Consider the following 19,458-nt stretch of genomic DNA (forward strand, 5'->3'; position numbering starts at 1 on the left):
ATTTTATTATTCTAAAATTTCTAAGAACACGTTTTATTTTTTCCCAAGTTCTACTTGATCTTTAGAAGAGACAACTGCCTAAGACTTCCTGAATACAGTCTAGTCCTAGAAGAAGGTTTAGAATCGTTCAGGAGTTTTTAAGTCATCGAGTATTATTTATAAGTAGTTTAGTTTTTTAAACTTTTGATAATGTAATTAATATGCTATTTTTTTACACTTCAATTGATAAAAGCATTTTAGAACTAGAATTAATTTTAATCCTCTTTGAATCTCGCATGTTATTGAAGTTTTGAAATCATGTAACGATGAAAGCTTTCCATAGAGACTTGAAGATTAAATTTTAATCTGTCTGTTTTGCTCTCAGTGTTTTAATGCACTCTTGAGACTAAAGAACGAGATGGGTTGTAGATGAAATGGAATTACACAAGACAGAGCTGCAAAGAGCATCATTAGAGCTCTTGAAAAACTAGTTGCTCCAGTGAATTATGTTGGCGGTTTATAAGATGAAATAAAAACGCCCAGAGCTAGATTATTGAGGTGAGCTTATAGAGGTTCACCGGTCTCGTTCACACTATTTGTGAATGTTTTGCCTCTGTATTGATATATTTCAAGATAGAGTCACACAGTCACGATGGAACAATCTCTGGCGACAAATCTCCCAATCGATACTGCCCATAGTCTTAAGTGTTTCCGGACACTGAACAACACTCTCCCTTCGGACGTTCGTGCTAATTTGTCTTTTGTGGTTTCTTATACCTCTTGGCTGCACTTTTTCAAACCAGCTGCCACATTCAATCAGTGGCTTCCGGAAGTATGGCACAAAAATATGTTCCTGACATTTGTGAGGTGCTTCCAGCGGATGTTGAATTTAATGCCATCACCCGGTGAGATTGTTTGCTTCACTGTCCAACACTCTGTGGCTTAGAGATATACTTAATGAAGCCTTTCACCATTAAAACCAAATACCACGAAAAATATAAAGTATAACTATGATATTCACCTTACATCAGGTTGTCTAACTCTTGGTTTTTCTTATTAACAACTGTATCTACAAAATAATTTATGTTAGGAAATTATTGGGTTTTACTGGTGTTCACTTATATGAAAATGGAATATGTTTTGAAAGTTCTTTAAGTGGAAAGTCGTTGAAAAGTTTTGATGATGTGGTATTCTAGATTGGAAATGAGTTTTCCTTCAAATATTCTCAAATTTCTTATCTAGTTGTCAGTAGAATTGCAAGTATTCATAACTCAAGAACTTTCCCAATTAATTTGAAACATTTCACAAGAATGTCAAAATGCGGTATCATTCCCTCAAAATTATTAGAAATCTACACCAAAATACTTTTGATATGAAAATAAATAAGCAAAACAATAATAGGGGAACTGTGCTAAATTTCGGACAGCTTGCAATATAGGACACTTCTTTTCTTTAATCAAGATATCATAACTTTTTGTTTTTCTTTCATTGTTTTTAGAGGTTTTACATTCCTAAAAAAATTAAAGATAGTCTTTACAAACAATGGTGGATACAGAAATCTTTTAAAAGCCGGGTATTCAGACTAATTTCCTCCCCGACGACCCTACTTTAACACCATCCACCAACTTAATATTTCCAGTTGTTTAAGGACACTGTCCTCTACTTCCCTTCATCGTTTTCTAGGACGTCCTCTAATCCAGTTCCTTCAGCCTCACTGTTTAGTAGCTTTCTGGACATATGTAGACTAGGATATTGCCGTAAAGTCCGTCATATCATAGGCTCCTTGCGAGTGTTCGAAACAATTCTGCTTTTTATGGGAAGGGGTTGTTAGCCTCTTGCCCAATCCGCTCTAGAAGAATTAATCCTTTATTTGTTAGGGCTCAAATAGACTCAAGCTGATCCTCGAGAATATTTACCCCATAAAATTTGGCAATAAAGAGTTAAGTCGGCTTCAGACTAGAGGTTTAGCCCTGATCCCGGTCAAAATCCCGAAAGCCAAAATCCCGAACGCCAAAATCCCGAATTCCTAAAATTGTCATAGCTACTTCCACGATTTCAGGATTTTGAAAATTCGGGATTTTGGCTTTCGGGATTTTGTCCTTTTCGGTTTTTTGGCGTTCGGGATTTTGGCTGCCACCGGTTTAGCCCAGTTCCCGAAGGTCTCAAAAATCTAAATAACAAGTAATTTTATTGATTTTTCAAAATCTATTGGATTATTTGCCCTTAATATCCAATCCTAAACAACAATTTTCCAAAAAAAATCATGCCTGATAAGGAATTAAAGGAATTAAGTCAGATTGCTAAGCCTTAGGTCTGAAGCCCGTATTAGATAAAAGGAAATTTAAGTACAGGTCCTCTAATTTATGATCTCAATTCTTCAGTGTAAAACAGTTTGAGATAAATCTTTTATTGTCAAATTTACACGCAGAATATTCTTGAGGATCACTCGGAATTTATTTGGGCCCTTAAACTGGCTTTAGACCTTAGGCTCATGGCAGTTTCTCGCTAACTTAAACTGATGGGATTCTGTCTAATCAATATTTTGACTATAATTACATTAAGTCATCTTTCAGCTTCAGCCATAGGTCTGTCCAGCACATAAGCCTCAAAATTTTTTGGACTTAACCTCAACTCAATTATTTCAGACTATGACTTAAGTGCTAAGTCTCAGCCATAAATTTTTCGTCTAAAGCCTGTATAAGGTTTAGCAATACGACTTAACTTAATTAATTAATTATCAGTCAAGGTTATTTGGCCAAGGATTTTTGAAAATTTTGATTTTAAATTTAATATTAACCCTTTAATGACGAGACACTTTTTACGGACTGAAAATCAGCAATAAAAATTAAATTGAGAAACATAATCAATGATAAGTCTTACATCTAACCTTGGAAAGTCCAACAGAGTCTGATTCGGTGTATTTTGTGCTTCTATGAACGATAGGGACAAAAATAGCCCAAAAATTTAAGTAATTTTTCTGACAATACCAATGAATAATATTTTTCGCTTTAATGAAAAATATTACGTATGAGTTTTGTAGCTTTTATTGCCAAAATGGTTTTGCTTAAAAAAAATTAGAAGTATAAAAAATAAATAAAATCAATTATGAATTTGAGAATTAAAAAATTCGCCATTTTTGAGCTTAAATATTTACTACATAGCAAATAGCTAGAGACTTGCAAAAGTATTCTATATTCCTTCAACCTTCTACTTTACAATTATGTACAGACATAAGAAAAAAATAACTTTGGGTAGTCAGGAAAAAATATTTTCTTTATGGGACACCGGTGTTCCAATCGTCCTTAAAGGGTTAAGGGCGAATTGTTCATTAAAATTTGAAAAATAATTAAAGTTGGTTGTTATTTAGAATTCTGAGCTTTTTAGGAACAACACAGTAAAAAAAGGTGTAAAATTTTACTATTATAATAGTGCAAAATCGACCATTTTAGTTGTTTAATTTAAAAATTTTTAAAAAATGCACAATAATTTAATAATTTATTGTCACGTGATTGAAAATTACCACTATTATAGTTGAAAAATATTCAGCAATGTTGTTTAATTTGAAAATTGTATAATTTTAACACTATAATAGTGTGAAATCGGATAAATTAATTATTTAATTGCGATCTATGTAAAATTTCTCACTCTTCTAATCATAAAAAAAATTTCAACAATGTTTCGTGATTTAAAACTGTTTGAAAAATTCTAAAAATTACCACTCTTATAGTATGATTATAGTTTTTCACATTATTATACTGTGAAAAATACACTACTTTATGGTATTTTTTGTCACATGATCAAAAATTAACACTATTATAGTCTGATCATAATTTTTAACAGTGTGAAGCCTTGTGTATTTCAACCAAATTTGTTGAATTTTTTAACAAAAGTTGTGTAAAAATTGTTGAATTTCAAATTAAGACTTATACTTCAGTCGAGATGCTTTTCATTGGGCAAAAGTCATATAGAAGATCAAAAATTTATATGCATATTAAATATCGTGAAGATCCGAGCATCAGATGTAATCATTTCGCATTAGGGAGGATCCCGAGTACAGGAAAAACCAATAAAAATGTCTAAAAGGCAAAAAAAATCAAAATCTTAGAAATGAAAAGAAAATTCAGCAATAAACAGAATTCGACAATTTTTGAATTTACACATAAAAATTCAACAATTTTTAAATTCAACAATTCCAAATTCAACATCTTGAAATTCAACAACTTTAAATTTAACAATTTTAAATTAAACACCTTTTCCAAATTTAACACTATAATAGTGGTGTGAAAGATTACACACTATTAATAGTGTTCATTTTTTTTACTGTGAAGGCTACAACTCTATTCTAAATCCAGTGGTAGTCTCAGATTCGTGACTTCACACTAAAGCTGGTTATCCAATGTTCAATCACTCACCTGAATCTGAGTGTTCTGGGGCCTATCAGAAATCTAAAAATATCTTGGAGGTGAACTTAGGAAATAAATTAAGTTCTTTTAAATCCCCCACGAATGAGATCCTGTGGAATAATCCTTATGGAACTGTTGTGGAAGGGCAAGAGATTTCGAATAGTGTCCGATATTGCACAGAAAGAAATATTTATATTTTACGCAATTTTAAATCTATTAAGAACTTATTTTAAAGAAAATAAAAATGGTACACTACTCTTTAAGGTTCCAAACAACACTCTTGAAAAAAAAATTAATTCAAAAAGGGCGTGCAACATGTCCGAAATTATCCACAAATCTCCTACTATTTCAAAATAAGGTAAAGTACCCTTACTCAACCGGTTTCCTCGACTGGACCAGTGAGTTAATTTTTAAATATTTGATCTATTTGATGGTCAATTTCTATGAAATTGCCACTGATTCGTAATAGGGTAAGTGTGCCAAATTTCGACATAGTTGCATGCAAGCGCCAAATTCTCAAGTTTGAAATGTAATATCTTTAATAGAAATTGATTTTTTTATTCCTTTTACTTAAGGAGTGTTGCTTAGAACCTTGAAGATAGCTTATCGTCTTTATTTACTCTAAAATCATTCTTAATACATTTTAAAATGAATAAAAATGTAGACATAGCTTTGGCGCCCTATTTCGGCCACTTCGATTCTCATAGTTCCTTGCCCTTCAGGAATTCTTCCAATGCCTTTTTCACGTCATCTCGTTTGTCGAAGCTACATTTTTTTGTTATTCTTTTGCATTGTATAATCTCTAGAGTATGTAAAAACTAAAAATTCATGGAAATTCGAGGAACAAAAAGGTGGCCGAAATTGCAAGCTGGCCGGAATTTGGCACACTTACCCTATTTATGGAATAATTGACATATTAATGTTAGATCATACTCTAAAAATATTATAGCAATTATAAATAAATTGAATAAATAACTCTACCGGTCGAATCGATGAACCGGTCGATGGAAGGCAGTTTAACCTTAATATACGATTTGCACTTTTTCTAATATCATGCATATTTTAATCCTGCCTTGGTGACACTTATAAGAGAATTATGTTTCCTTTTATGCTCCTTCTAATTCATTTTCTCTATGAATTTTCCTTTTGGCAAGTTGCGGCAAACTTTTAAATTTAAACTAGTTCGGAAGTTTTACATTTACTATTTATGAAAAAAGTATCTTGTGTGAGAGAAAATGAACTCACTTTTTGGTAAAGTTAAATATTCAATAAACAATGAAAGGGGATTTTATAAATTGTTTCAATTGCTGAAGCTTTTTTTCATTGTTGAATATAAGTTTGGCATGTTAGTTGGTTATGTTCTTTATTGGTTTTAAATGGAAAAAATACTTTATCTATAAAACAAGGTAATATAATGTAAATTATTATAAATTCTTGGTCTTCTCACTTAAATTATTTCCTTGGATATTAATTTTTTCTTTAAGTCTATATGTGTTATAAATATATATGTACTTCAGCATTTTTTTATGGTCTCAAATTATATTAGGTGAAAGGCAATAAAAAAAACCTCTGAAATCATGTATTCAAGTTGGATACTTATCGTTATACTCTACTATTTTAAATAGCTCCTAAAGTTGGGAAGACCCACGATAAAACGTATGTTGCTTTCAGTCTTACTAATTTAGCCTGGTTTAGTGTTATTATACCATCTATTTTTGGGGTAGTGTATGCCTTTACAAGGAGATAATTAGCATCTAGGAATGTTCGTGGGTGTTATCTTTATGAAAGCTCTCATTTAAAATAGCAAAGATCAAGAGATTGTGAAAGAATTAATAAACTTATGCTAATCAATTTAAAAACGTGTACGTTTGTGAATTCAAAATATAAAAACAATGCCATTGAACAAAATCCTCTGAAGATTCTTTATCTTTTCTTCAATTACGTTTGATAAGACAGATTGTACAACTGCGATTCAATGATAAGCCCTTGGTCTTGTCGTCTTTTTGTCGCAGGTTATTACGCCTAACTCGTGCATTGAATTGATACTAGATGTGATATAAATTGATATTAATTGGATGTGTTGCGAAATTCTCCACGTACAATGTATTTTTAGCAATAGTCTAAGAGGAGAAAAAATCCCAATTCACATTTTATATTGTGTGGCTTCAATAGTAAGCAAGCAAGTCACTTTGGAAATTTTTTTCTTGACTTTAAGTATATTATCCAAGACGTGAGTTCAATTGGTGCTGGAAGTGAAATTTGTCCAAGTTAAATTCGTTCAATATTTTGTTTGAGAGCAAAAGGAAATAAAAAGAAGTTATATGCAATTTGCTTCACAAAATTGTTCACGACTTTTGTAACTGTTAAAAATTTAATATAATATTGGGAATGTATTTGTAAAATCTTGGGGTTTTTCGACTTCTTTTCCTTAGTGTCTTTAAGAGTGTCGATTGTCGATGCTAAATGTGGAAAAGAGAGAGAGAATATGTTTGTGTCCAGAGCTGTAAGTTATCTAGATTATATTTTATAGATGATTCTTTAAGATGATATCACAATTTTTCATTCTGTTGGTTATAATTTCCTTAACTATTTGGCGTAAAATAATTAATATTTCATTTTTTTTATTTTTTTGTAATGAAATATAGTACTACGATATAGATAAATTTTAACAAATGGCATCACAATTCGTTGTATTCCGTATCTAAAAAAAATTAACTTCAATATTTTGTATTAGTATTCCAAATGCTTATTTTTTATTTTATTATTTTCAGATATTATTTAATTCTGTTTTATTTTTTATTTTTTTTTATTATTTATGAACTTACTACAATTACTTTCATTTTTCAGTATTATGACCAGCGCACAATAACTTTTGTTTGTAAACATGTTTTCAAAATTTCCCATGAGAATGAGCGAGATGAATAGATTTAGTTCTCACTCACTCTCATTGCAATGTCGAAAATATGTTTACCAAACAAAAGTTATTGTGCGTTGGGCATTATATTTATGATAAAAACAAAACACTCTTTTTATAAAATTCTATATCATCTAACCCTTTGAGGATAAGTCGGTTACCACAAGAATCATGCTTTTAAATTTTAAAAATTCAGGGAGATCACCTCCTTCCGGGCGCGTCAGTGGTGTTTCTCTTTTCAGGGACACGAATTTTTAAGACAATTTTCAGAGACAATATCACAGTTTGAGTGAGTTAAAAACCATCAAAGAAAGGTATTCATGACAGTCTCCAATAAAAATTACCCTTCCTTTTTAGCCATTGAGGAAGGCGCACTGCCGCATCGAAAGCTTTGGCAAAGAGTTCTGTGTGTTTTACGTATCCCTGAAAAGAAAAACACCACTGACGCGCCCGGAAGGAGGTGATCTCCCTGAATTTTCAAAATTCTACATTACGTTAGTTGCCACTCGAACATGCTTTTAAAGTTGAAAAACTAATAAGCAGTAAAAAATATTATTTAATATTACTAGACAAATTTAATTATTTATTCATAATTTTTTTCCTTTAGAAGTAGGGAAGTGCGGGATACTTTAACGCATGCATTACTTTCGGAAATAAATTTTTTTTTTGTAGAAAAAAAAAATCACAAGTATTCTGAATATTTTCAGGTAGTCCAAACTAACGTAATATAGGGGAATGTAGGCAGCCTTCGCACGTTTTTTCGTGCTTCATATTCAGGATTTTTTTCTGACTAAACTGTAAAATGGGCAATAAATTGCACTACACCAAAAAAATCTCTGATCCTTTAGGTTTCTATGCATGCCTAGTCCACTATCACAGAATTGTTGGTTTTTCCTGGACAGGAAAATGAAAAAAATATGACGATTTGTGCGATTCTTGCCCCCGGGGCCAGCGTTCACACGATGGGGGGTTTGGATTCGTCATTGCTTTTTTTCTCGAAATAAATTTTATCCACAATTAAGAATTATTTTCCTACGGTTATACTGTACCCCCGTGAACCCGCGGAAACTATCACTGCACTAAAAGAAGATCTTTAAAACACTTTTTTCCACATTTTCTGGAGCACTGTTTTTTCTTCCAAATAAATATCGAAAATCGACTAAACTGTCAAAATTAATCGTCTGGTCAGCTGGAATCGCCGGAACATTGTAGAGGTTATGTTAATATTGTTTTGTTTTCCTAAAGGTTGCATAAATTATATTAAGAAAGGTGATAAGCTTCTGTGTTTTTCAGAGTGTTCGAGTAACACTCGCTTTGTGAGTAAAATGTTTGGTTTTCCTAATTCTTATTGCAAATGTTTAAAGTGGCTCATAATTTTTTCGATATCCTTCTTTAGCATGGTAGCAGTTTAGTTAGTGACATTGAGTCCCAGGCTAATGGTGAGCATGTTCACACGGTTCACACTGTGAATAAACGTCGTCTCATGGAGATGGGCAGGAAACTACACGCCTGTCGAAGAGGAAATGTCCAGGATTGTCTCCCTGTGGCTTATGAGGCTTTAGTGAAGTTATGGTTTTCAATCTGAAGTTGCCGGATACATATGCGAATGCTTACACATTCAGTGTTTGAAACCACACACAGTGTAGTACTTGCGAATTTTCCGGCACCGTGAAAATAATTTCCCTCCGATGCAAAAAGTTATTACGTAAATATCATCTCTAGTATACTCTTCATCCACTGTGTAAGTGATTTTTTTTAGAAATGAGTTTAAATATGAGAAATCAAATGAAATATGTGCCATTAAAATTACCCATTTTGGGCCAATTTTCTATTTGTGATCCTAGCACCTAGGAAAGAAGGGCTTGGCTGCCTATTTTTACAATGAAGATAAGGTTCATAATTACTTAACTTATGGCTAAGAAATTCGGAACCAACTCTTTGGAAATAAAGAGAAAATTCACATCGTTTGAAAGCACACACTTGCGAAGCCTGCCTACATTCCCCTAGTTAATTTGAATATGGTTCATATTGGTTTAGCAAATGAGTTCTTGAAAAAGATCAACTGCGTGTAATTATCTGAGCCTCCCTTATGAGTAAAAAGAATGTATTTTACTTACTAAATCGTTCCCAAATGGCTAATATACTAAGTATCTGAGACTCATTACAAACTTAAGAGCGAAAATAACATCTCAAAGTAACGAAAAGTCCGTTTTCGAATTTTCAGAATTTTATATTCTGTAGGGGAAAGTACTCTCGCTTCGAACGTTCATGCCTTCGAATAATGTGAATTTATTTTATTTTTTACACGTAATTGTCACGTAATCATCAATAATCGATGATAAGCTAACTAATATTTAATAGAAATGTGTAAGTTTCTAAGGAAAAATAAAAGAAAATTAACATTTTTTGAATGCATAAACTTTCGAAGGGAGAGTAATTTCCCCTATAATATTATAGAAATGAAAAATTTCTGGTTTTTATTGATAATGTTTCTTCGAATATGGCCTTTATTAATATTGCTTTGGAGGTTTAACCCGTTCTTAATGTTTTCAAAACCCTAATAATAGAGTGAAAGGAACACCTATTGGCACTTTAAGAATTCGTGTTAGGAGCTATTGACACTGTACTCCGTACCATTTAGTCTTTGCAGAATATGGTATATTACAGAAAAACGTCATATTACTTATATTTTATTAGTTTCATTAAATAAATTTTAACATTTTGACAAAATGTTAATAGCGGTATCCTGTCGAAGAGATGTTCATTCATTCAACTCTACTTTATTTCACCCGTAGCATGCGTCCGCTACCGGGTCAACGTTGGTTACCAGCCTCTCAAGCCAAACGACGGAAATGCTTCTTTTTAGACTGTAGGGGGAGGTGGGGCTACTTTGAGCTGTGGGGCTACATTGTTATACGATTTTTCGCATATTTCTGATGGACACTAAATTTAACATGATGTAATTTGGCTAGACAAAATAATTGTGGATCTAAATAAAATAATTGTAAGGACTAGCTTCATTTAGAAACAGGCGAAAAATTCGTATAACAATCTTGTCCCACAAGTCGAAGTAGCCCCACCTCTCCCTATATTTTTTTTGTCGTTATAACGATCTTGTAGTTAAAATACAATATGTGTTAGGATGGCATGGCATATGGGCGAACTGGGTAGATACTGTCATTCAATTTTGCCAAATTGTAGTATACAAACTTAGTTTAAGGGAATGAGGAATCTGAACAGAGAAACCATTGTCATTATAAGCAGAATGATTTCGAACCACAATGGTCTGAGAGCACACTTGAATAGGATATCTATAACCGAGGACCCATTATACGCCGAATGTATCGAATACGAGGACATTGATCATGTCCTCTTCAAGTGCTCTCGTTTCGAGGTTGGTAGAGAGGAGCTTGTTGACTCGTGCAGCGCTATATCCCCTAACCTCTATGTTAGAGATATATTAGCGCTGTGTCTAGAGAACAAACTAGCTGGACCTTTAAAATTAATTGCAAATTTTTTTAAGAGAAATAAGATAAGTGTATAATATTTATGGTAGTCTGGCTATTTTCACTCATAGTAGAGGATTTTAAGTGTGTTGTAGTCCATTTCTGTTATTTATTGATTATTTATTTTTTTAAGTTATTGACAGTTTGATCCTTTTTAGGTTTTTTTATTGGACAGGATATCGGTCAAAATAGGCCTAAGGCCTAAGACCTAAGCAAAGGGATTTAAGGGGGGGAACAAAAAAAAACAATATGTGTTCCGTCAGAGAAAGACTTGCGCAAAGGCACAGGGGTGTCTTGGTTCTATAAGGCAGCTATTTTACTTTTTAGGTAGGCCATATGACTAAGTCTTAGATCTGTGAGGCCCGTGTAAGGGGAGAACTTTATTTCTTATCCTTTTGTACTTTTTGATCCATTTTATAGAATCAGATAGAATCTTAAGATATCTTCGTATATTGTTATACATTATATGTTTTCAATATCTCCGCTAGAGGGCGTTGCGCTCTGAACAAAAACGTATCAGACCTCAATTGAATTTATTAACAGCTAAATCGTCTTAGAACAATATTAAGTTAAATCGTATACCAAAACTAAAAAACTATCTTCGTCTTATCTAGATGAGTTCTTTCGTCATCTTTCCAACTCGGGTTTGTGCGAATGGGATTTAATATATATGTGAGTCAAAATACCAGTAAAAAAAGCGCAAAAGAAAAACACAAAATTCTCTCTTAATATTATAAATATATCCAAAGAGTGTGTGTTGGATGTAAGAAACGGACCTCCCTCTCCATGTCTGACCTTACCTGCTTCGCTATTGCTTTTGGGCTTCATAGTCGCCCCACTAGTTAGAAATTCTTGGTGTTGCTGCCAAACGAACGAAAGACTTGCGACTTGTTGGTTGCTGATGGTTGGTGCTCCGTCTCTACCATGGGGGCTTTTATAAAGTGAATCGAGTGTTTATAGTGTGGCTCAAATGTGTAATTGTGGACAGGTAAAGGTATGAGTTGTACCTGGAGTGTATTGTTAGTGCCTGACTCTCACTACATAGTGTTATCTTACTCTTGCTTATGCTGTTTAGTGCTGTAAGAAGCCGTTGCTAGTGTTGTGGATGGATACGTTTACAGTTTACGGTAGTTTGGCATCCACTCAACTGTGGTTACAATTGTGCTCAGTGTTATAAGAATTTTGTCTCAAAAAAACTTTGGTTAAAAGTCACTACTTCTCTTTGGGATTGCATTAAGCAACTGCAAGAAAGGAGCTATTAAGCTACCAATTACTCTGAAATGGAATTAATCTTAAGGAATATGTCAAAGAAACCTGTATAAGATCCTCCTAAGTTTCTTTGTGACTCAAATCGGAGTGAAGTGAAGTGATAGAGAAAAAGAATTTAAAATACAGAAAAAAAAATATCAAGGGAGTTCATTTCGAAAGTGTGAAAAGATATATAAGAATATAAAGAGAAATAATATATATAAATATTAAATGGGACAACACACCTTAAAAGTCGAGAGGTGCTCACACAAGTAGGATATACTTTGATCTCAGTGGAATGTGACTGGAAAGATGTGAAATTTCTTGAGCAACAAATTCTGCATGCTTCTCCTATGGCCAAGAGAGATCTTTGGAGTTCATCCAGCAAGAAAAATTCGTGAGTTTGAAAATACCATTACGTCTTTTACATCCATTAAGTAGATCTCTCAATAAACTGGAAAAGACTCCATATCCCAGAACAGTAGCGGACTTAATTGAATTTTGAGTAAGAGTTGTATGCAAATTAGAAAGGCAGTGTTCCAGAGACCGCAAAGATCCGCATTGGTGGATTCAATAACGTTTATAACAATGTTCACTGCTGATCTTTTCGGATGAAATTCAATGACCAACCACTATATATAAAAGTATTTGTTTGCGCCTGGAGTGAAATAGAAACACACTAGAAAAAAAAGTGCCAACAAATCATTTAAAAATTGTGTCACATTATCTCCTGAAGTAGAAGTGAGAGAAAATGCAGCAAAAAAACGACAAAACTAAGCTAATAAATTCACATTGAGTTGAATTTGAAACACACCAAGAGTGAGAAATGAAAATCCACCAATGAATTCTTGAATGAAAAAGAAGATTGTACTACTTTTCCGAATGCTTTTATGAATAAAAATTCTCAGCTCTATTGTTTTGTTGAAATCACCAACAGAAGAGATATACAAATAGTATATAGTAAATTTATGCGTGTGTTTTTCGTGGCAAAAATCAAAAGCATTAAATTTGTATTATTTTTATACATACACTATGCTAAAAAAAAAAATAAAAAAGCTTTTTGAGTCGCGCGTGAATCACAGAGTTTCACTCATTTAGCATTAAGGGGTTAAGTACATTTTGTGCTCCAGAAAAAGCTTTCTAGCAGACGATAAAGAGAATTTACGTTGTAATAGTTGATACGGAACATGGATTTTAGAACAATTTATAAAAACAGAATTCCAACTTGAAAAAAAAAATAATATTTCAAGAGTCAATTTACCCCTTTCTGCCACTATTTAATTAATAGGGGAGGTGGGGCTACACTGAAAACACTATTTTTTCGCATGTTTCTAAAGGAAACTAAACCTATCCATCATAATTTAATTTAGACCTTTAATTGTTGTGTCTATCTATCGTTAAAGCCCTGCTTCATTCAGAAATTCGCGAAAAATCTCGTTTTCAATGTAGCCCCAGCTTAATTTAGCCCCACATCCCCCTATGTATAAAATAGATTTTGATGCTATAATTGTTGAATTATATATATTGATATAAAACAAGCGCCTGGCAAGTTGGCCTTTTTATATGGAGCTAATTGAAGCCAATTCCTAAATTGATCTCGGACTCAGCTCACAGTGCTCCAAGGAAAAAATTTATTTAAACAAAAATTTAGTATATTTATCCCTCCATACGGAAAGGTATCTTATAATACGGAAAAACTACTCACTTTTTAAATATTTAGCATAACGATCATGAGTGCAGAAAAATTCCCATACGCATTTATATGTGAAAGTAAGAAATTGGGTTCAACTTTGAAGGCCACTCTCCGGGGACTAGATATAAAAGCTAAGTTGTTTGTGGCGAAAAGCGGCGAATCCGGTGAATTCATCATTTGGAACTTCTAGGCGATAACCAGGACCCCTGGGACCATTTGACTTTATGGAATCAAAAATTCCCTAATGTCAGTAAGTTTCACTTCTTTGAGCAAAACCTATTGAAAAAACAAACTGTATAATGATATGAGAGATACAACAACCCAAACGGTAGCAAAGGGTTTAAAAAGTATGACCAGTAGGGTAAAATTTAAGGGATTAAGTTGATAAAGAAAACTAGATAAAGCACACTTTCTAGGCCATTTGATTTCAATTTTCATCACACAATAGCTTGTGCACTCTGCATTTTTATTTTATCTCTATTGCAATTACATATTTTGGCATCAATGGCACAGCGGTATGTACTAGAAGATGGGTGGGCTGTTATGGCGAGGAGCTAATTGGCTTATTGATTTTTAATTCAGATCCGTTTAATTAAATAATAATGCTTCAGAAGTATGATTTTAGGGAATACACGGATCACGATGACCAAAAAAAACAGCTGTACAAACTTGAGGATGACATGATAACTTATTTCGATAGTAGGGTAAAGGCTCATAATTTCGGACAGTCTGCTTATAAGCATCGATGTTCCAAGTTTGAAGTGCGATATTTTCAATACTAATTTACTTTTTTCGTTACTCTCTTTTCAGAAGGGTTGTTTAGAAACTTGGCAAGCTATTTATCGTCTTATTTTTACTAAAATTAGTTTTAATACGTTTAAAAATGAATTGATATGTAGAGTTGAATTTGACTCTTATTTTGGACAACTTGGTTATTAATTTGGACAACTTGGCTGTAAATTTGGACAGCTAATCCGCCTCAACAGGATGCCCATTGTTCTTCATTTCATGAATCAATCTTACCAAGTCCTCTTCCTGTTCATGTAAGGGAAACGTAGAATGTCACAAGAAGCCCGAAAATTTTCCATATCATTCGTTAAAGTGAGTCGACTTCGGTACTCCAAGTACGTGCGGATTCGCTCATTCCCTGGCCTTTCCGGGAACCTTTCAAGGCATTTCTCACTACATCTCTTCCGTAGAGATGATGCTCCTTTGTTTCTCCAGGCATTTGTCCAACCTAGTCATCACAAATGCTAAAACTTCACGAAATTTCGTGAGAAAAACACCTGTCCAAAATAAGGAGTATCACCTCACTGGTAAATGTCTAAAAAAATTTCCCATTTTTCACACGAAAAATCTAATTCACAAGAAAAATCTCACTTCCGGTCAAATTTACAAATCACCACTAACGTGAATCAACACAATATTCAATGAATATTCAATAATATCACTCAAAAATGCGAAGAAACATTGTTATAGTACTTCACCACAGCTAAATAAGACTGAAGTAAACACAAAGTTCTGTCATATTTCTCGTAAACAATTGCCCACACTGAATTTTCAACAAAGCAATTTCAACTCAAATCATATTCAAAATTTAACGTATTTAGTGTTAAAATCTTCCAAAAATAACAAATATTTAGATAGAACTCATTCATCAAATATTGGAATAAAAATCCATCATTTTAATCAATTTATTTTTAGTGTTCAGTTTTATCCTCAAAGTGTCCAAAATAAGAAACTGGACAAAATTATGAGCCTTTCCCCTATCTACTGTCGATTCTGAAAAATTTAAACAGACTAATTAATACAGATATTTATCAACAATCACATTCTTTTAAAGTCGCAATGTGGTCCAATAATGCGTAAAAAGATAACTTAAGTTTGCGAAAAATAGTTTCTACCTACAAGAATAGTGGAAATTTTCTTTAAAAAGATATTTTTTTAATAAATTTCTCCTAGTGTGTAGAGGCCTTAATTGTCGAACTGCTACTTGCCTAAAAGTTTTTTTTTTTTACAAAATATTCATGCTATTTATGCAAAATGCTATTGAAATCAATATAACTTGTAGCTTATGTATCTTCCGAGTTCTTTCACGAAAAAATTGGAAAAACACGCTTTTCTGTACAACTTCTGCATATAACCCCTTTTCAATTGCTGATTTTTTCTTATACTCTCATCAGGTTGATTCACACATTTTTTCTGACTAAGCACACAAAAGTTGCGAGGAATTAGAAATGCGAGGAAGAATTTATTGATTCTAGCCAGAGTGGAAAGGAGGGAGAAAAAATGGTGTGTATAAACACCTGTGATACTTATACAACCTGTTGATTATTTTTCCTCTACTAATTCGTTCTTGTCGTATATTCAATTGAAAAGGCAGAGTAATACCTTTCGTGCAAGTCGCCAGGTAACATTTCCCAGCCACGAACTCTTTTAAAACACCCGACTAAACAATTCCTCCAATATTGCCAAGACAAGAAGATACAATCTACCCCTCTTGGACATGCTTGGCTGATTGTTGTGTCAATTATGCTGCTTCCTCCGGAGAAAAGAGAATTTCTCTTCTGGAAAATTGATTCCATGCAACACCGTCTCTCAACACGGGCATCCTCTTTTATTTTGTGCGATGGAAGAGCATTGGTATTTTTGAGCACATGTACTCATAACGCAATCACAAGTCAAACCCACGTAAAATTCTAAAATTATCTTCTTATACGAAATCAAGAGAGTATAATTCAAATTCTCGGTTGACATCACAACTGCCATTGCTATGTATAGGGAGAAAAACGATATAGTCACCACAAATTTTGTATATATCCAAGTCAAAAAGCCTTATGGAAATAACAGTTGTCTGGAATGACTTCATAGAACTGAAATTACAAAAGAGAAATAATAAATCATGTTTTAATTCATAATGTTGATGCACAATAATATATTGAGTCAGAAGGTGAAGTAATATCTAATAGGATTTATATTTAATAGACAATTTATTTAAAAGAAATTTGTTCATGATTATATTACAGGATTTTAGTCAAGTAGAGGAGACCGGGGTAGAATTAGCCACTAAATGAAAAATGTTTGTATGAATCGATCCTTGGTTGGGACTTTCCTCAGGGCATAGGGTGGAGTCTACACTTATGGATGCTATACACTTATGGACAACATGCAAAAATCTTAAGTTCTTACGTAAAACAAATTTCGAAAAGTTATAAAATTATTAGTTTATGATCTAATTAACATTTTTTCTAAACTTGTTAAATGAAATAACTTAAATTTTTGTATTGTCCATTATTGTGTATAATATCTATAAGTGTAGACTCCACCCTACATACAGTTATAAATTATGACACTTTTTTTAGCAAAAGAAACTTAAGATAATTTCTTTAAAAAAATCATAATTCGTTACTGTATTTAGGGCCTCAGGAAGATTCGAGCCAAGGACTGAAACGTTGGCCAATAGAAAAAAATATTGCAGAACAAGAAGTCAAGTCCGATATTCTAAATTTTGACATATCCTAACGGTCGACCTTCAATATCAAAATGCCAATTTAATATTTTGAGCATGCACCATGGGGTTCGTTTTTACAGCATAATAAAAATTATTTAATTCAAGCTCTTAAGTTTTTGGAATTATGCGACATTTTAACTATATTTTCTGAAATTTTCATAAAAAAAATTAAAATTCAGCCGATGGGATCTGATTTTCTTATTAGACATTTCTGAAAAATTTTTACTTTGCGATGGACAAGATTATTCAGACTGGATCTATTTAAAGTCAAAAAACCAATTAGTCCCATTAGCAAAACACTTAAGACCGTAGGGAAAGATTTTCAGGCTTCGCACACAACTTGGCTTTGAAGATTTCATATTTTTCCCATATAGGGGAGACCGAGGAGGTTTGGGACAGGGGTAGTGTGGGACAAGGCGATTCTTTCACTATTTTTTTTTTTTTTAAATAAACGGGATTTAACCACTACTCAATCGTAGACAATATTAAGATGTATCTTGACTAAAAGAATGGATATCCTCAGTTTTATTGTTTTATTTCTATGAACACTTTTTTAAAAATTGATAAAAATTGTATATTTTGACGTCTCAGTTTTCCTCTTTGTATTTTATATCAGCTATATATAATCAAAACTTTTTTATCTCATTAAGCAGCAGTGTAATCTGGGAACATATTTTTATAAAAGTTTCATAGATCATATGCTTTTGTTTTTTACATAAAGGTTTTAATTACTAAAAGTACACGCGGGGATGTTTGGGACACCTGAATGGGGATGAATGGGACGTTGATTATCGACAAGATTGTAGGTGGCATCCAATTGTTTATTGTCAAAATGAAGAGTAATTCCCAGTTTCTACTGGAAATCTCCCTCTTGTGCAAGGTTTATCAGTGGAGCAGATTTCTCTAACTACAGGGACAATTAAACCATTAATGTTTTGGGAATCAATAATTCCTTCTCAGAGGATATTCGATCTTTGCCCAATCTCGTTAAAAACTATTTTCTCGAAAATTTCTCGAACAATATCCTCTACAATTTTTACAAGTTCTATAGAAAAGGCAAGGCGAGAGCTAATTCAAAGAAATAAGGAAAAAATAGGTACCATGCAGTTGTCGTAAAATCAAACAGGAATCTGCCAATGAGTTCAAAACTAAAAGTTGCAAGAAAATCTAATCGTCTGAGGAATTTGATGATATTCATTGCAATATTTAGAATAAAAAAAACAAAGATAGATAGATGGAAAATAAGAAGAAAATACTTTAAATAATTGATTGACTATAAATTACTCTACTGTACAAATAAAATTGATATTAATTTCTAAGTATGAAATATTTTTATTCCAGTATTTAAAATTAATTAACGTGCTCCAAAATAATGCAAATTATGCGAGAAGAAATGCGTCCCATACTGCCCCATATCGGGGAGGTTTGGGACAAAGTGTCAAGTAAAATGTTATATCTTCTCCAAGAAAACTCAGTTGTTTTCCAAGTTCTATCGAGTACTTTTTATAAAGTCAATACCCATAAGTATCCTATAGACCGCATAAAATTATGATACGCCATCGTGATTTTTTGGAATATTGTCTCAAAGTCAAAACGTGAAAGTGTCCCAAACCTCCCCGGTCTCCCCTATGCTTTTAATGAATCTGACTTAGTGGCAATGTATTTTAATAACTATTCTTAAGTCACACATATCTTGATAAAATAGATCAGATTCAATAAAGGGATATGGGAAAATATGAAGTGTTCAAAGCTAGAGGTTGTGCGAAGCCTCAAAACCAAGCTCTAAACCTCCAAAACCTTCTCCTACTTGTACGATTTTTATTTATTCCATGATCACAATTTATTTTGTAAGACGAATTGTCATGTATATTGTGCCAAAAATATTATTACTGCTCGAACTCAAAGAAAGCAGTTATATAAGGTAAAGTGCCCTCGAGTCGACCAGTTTCTCGATTCGACCGGTGGTCAATATTTGAAAGTTTGATGGTGAATTTCTAGAAAATTGTCACTGATTCGTATTTATTTATGAAATAATTGACCTATTAATGTTAGATCATACGCCAAATATTGGTGCAAATATAAATAAATTGAATAAATAACTCTACTGGTCGAATTGAGGAACCGGTAGACTTGAGGACACTTTACCTTAATTGACTTTTTTTCAACTTGTCACCGACCTAGAGCTGAAACAGTATAAGATATCA

General features: G+C 32.8%; 1 protein-coding gene across 2 annotated transcripts in view; it reads left to right on the forward strand.

The window, feature by feature from the left end:
* The first annotated feature begins 624 nt into the window (after positions 1–624).
* The window catches only part of LOC129798103 (uncharacterized), a 92,846-nt gene continuing 74,012 nt past the window's right edge, over positions 625–19,458 (forward strand). Inside the window, exon 1 of one of the 2 annotated variants that reach the window (XM_055841078.1) lies at positions 625–884. The gene's annotated coding sequence lies outside the window, so the exon portion shown is untranslated. Of the gene's footprint in view, positions 885–11,480; positions 12,448–19,458 lie in introns of those variants that run through there. The other variant, XM_055841077.1, reaches the window with a different exon arrangement.

Source organism: Phlebotomus papatasi, chromosome 1, assembly GCF_024763615.1.
Source record: "Phlebotomus papatasi isolate M1 chromosome 1, Ppap_2.1, whole genome shotgun sequence".
Taxonomy (NCBI): Eukaryota; Metazoa; Arthropoda; class Insecta; order Diptera; family Psychodidae; genus Phlebotomus; species Phlebotomus papatasi.